Genomic DNA, 2,624 nt, shown 5'->3' on the forward strand with positions numbered 1-2,624 from the left:
GACACCAGTGTAAACTGGCAGATCAGAACCATGATAAATGAGAAAACAGGATTTGAATCGGTTCTAAGGATCACATTCAGAAGCGAATTTAATTATATAGCAGCTTTTGTCACTGAATTCATTTGGAATAGGAAATGAGATGTAGCTTCTAAATCTTTTGCATCAGCTCTTTATTTCTCTGATTAATCTGAATATTCCCAGTAATTCCTGTTCAGATATTCAGATTTTATTCTGCAATGCAGGTGTTTTGGAGAAATTTTCATGGAATATGTTGTACAGATTTGAGGATTTGATATAAGATCCAAAAGGGCACAAAATTGTTTTTAAGAACTTAGATCAAAATTAGCTGCTTAAATCTAGACATGTGTGCCAAAAAAAATCCCCATCCAGTTAGGCACGTATTATTATGGTTTTGCATTGCTCAGCTGACCTAAACAAAACAAAGTTTGTTTTCCATCTAAGGTCATTTGAGTGCTATGAGCTGGATACTGCAGTCCATAAACCCCCAAGTTTTAGTATGCCAGGTGAACTCTGAGCATACCTAAGGCACCCCGATAGAGGGTTCAAAACAGAGAAGGCCATGGTGGCTCTCCATAACAGTTTAAAAGCTAAACCAGTCTTCCAGCAAGTAGGAAATGAGGTACAAATCTCCCACATCCTAAATTGTGCCTGGACTTCCAGAATGTGGATTAGCTTTACTCTGGAGCAGCCACCTCACATGACTTTTAAATACGGCAATGAAAATGCAAGAGTTATGTATAGAAAGAGAGTGAAAGGGAGACGTGTGAGGCTGCTGGTAGAGATTCTGTGATTCAGCCAGAGAGCAGCTTAGCAGGGCTGGACCCCTCCTTTATAGTTAGTTTCACAGTGTCTGTGTGTACAAAACAATGACTGGAAAACAACAATGGTCTGCGGAGCAGAATATAGCTTCGAGGATGTGTTCAGCATTTATGGTCTTTAATTAAAGCTTAGTATTTTTCTCTAGATAGACTCTAGCTAGAAAGACTGTAGCTCAATCCGGAGAAAAGTTCTTTTCCTGTGGGGATTTTGGCATGGGTTTCTTTGATCCATTTTATGGTGGTGATCAGACTGAGAATTGTGAAGGTCCCCTCTGGCTTTAAAGTGTCTGAACCTCTGTTGTCATTTTCAAGGAGTTCGGGAATTAGCTGCAAATTCGAGATGAATAGGACTTCAGCACATTTAGAAGTTTTCACTTTTGATAAATATTTCTCAGCTTGTATGATAGTGTGACGGGGACTAAAAGACAAAAGGTGAAAAAAAGTCGAGTCATGTCTCTTTCTACTAGAATTTGGAAACGTTGAAAACAGCATAAGTAGGAATGGTTCTGTCGGACAAATGAAGTGATGAAGGAGATCTGGAAGAGATTAAAAAGGTGAAATTATTTCCTTCAGCTGCAAAGATTGAATGATTTTCTTCTTTTATGTGTGGGATGAGGTGAGTTCTGGATAGTAGGATTTGCATATTGAAGAGATTCCTGGGGAAAAGAAAGTCTCTTTCTATCTCTTGCAGGAAAAAAAAATACTCTGAGCATGACTGATTTCTTCCCTTTGCTTGAAATCAGGTGTTGTTTGGCATTTGTTCTATTGTGTGGATGATCATTTGTCTTCTTGACTTTGACCAGGAACACTTAAACGATGAAGCTTTTGTGTCTCAAAATCACCCTTTGAGTGTTTGTTGTGGGTATCTTTTGAATCATGATAAATGTATTTAGAAGTTAGCATTTTACTCTGTATTTTTAACCCATAGTTCAATTTCTAACCTGTGAATCCTTAAATTCTGTCTTTCCATTTTTTCCTATGAGGCATTGAGGTAAATTTCCAACAGGTGCAGACTGAAATTGGTTTTCACCTAAGTGACATATAATTACAACTGTGAAGGACTTGGACCATGATTTATAAATTAAATGTTGTCATTGCTCAGTTTCTTAGGTTACATCTGCTCCGTTTCAGAGTTGCAAATACTGTAGGATGTATTACATTTCTGTAATCAAGCTCTAGGTATTCCTAAACACATTATATAAATCAGCTCAGACAACTTCAGGGTCCATTTTCAAAGAACAACTTTAAAACCTCAAATAGCAAACAGAATTTATTATCTTGTTTCTTCCCTCTCCCTTGTCACTCACATTCCATATTCCATTTACCAAGCGGGATAAAAGGGAAATTCTTCGGAGTCTACTGAACCTCATCGCAGTTTCTCTGGAGGCTTCCTCAAGACCTTCCCCTCTCGGTGACTGTCTGAACTTTCTTCTTTGGCATGCTGAGGATCAGAAATATGCCTGCATGCCTATTAATGTTCAGTGCAATGCAGGGGGTTTGCAGCTAGCACTTTTTTGGGGGGACTTGTGATATGTGTGAGGAAGTGGGTATTTGTTTTTTTACGTTTGGAAATGGCATCTGAAAATGCAATCAGGTAATTTGGCTACAGGTGATACAACAAAGGAGCCTTTTGCTGTTTGGATACAGCCTAGCACAGATTTGCCTGATTATCCCCTTCTGGAAGGGAGATTGTTGATGTCAGTTCCCTTGCAGGCCTGTGTCCCATCACAGCTGGCCCTTTTTAGGCACCCTCCCTCAAGAGGCAATAATTGCAGAAGCAACTTC

The 2,624-nt window shown here is 39.1% G+C and overlaps 1 long non-coding RNA gene across 1 annotated transcript in view; it reads left to right on the top strand.

The window, feature by feature from the left end:
- LOC110353630 (uncharacterized) overlaps positions 1 to 2,624 on the top strand; it is a 100,948-nt gene that overhangs the window by 64,820 nt on the left and 33,504 nt on the right. The gene's annotated exons all lie outside the window — the stretch shown is intronic.

This window comes from Anas platyrhynchos, chromosome 9 (assembly GCF_047663525.1).
Source record: "Anas platyrhynchos isolate ZD024472 breed Pekin duck chromosome 9, IASCAAS_PekinDuck_T2T, whole genome shotgun sequence".
NCBI lineage: Eukaryota > Metazoa > Chordata > Aves > Anseriformes > Anatidae > Anas > Anas platyrhynchos.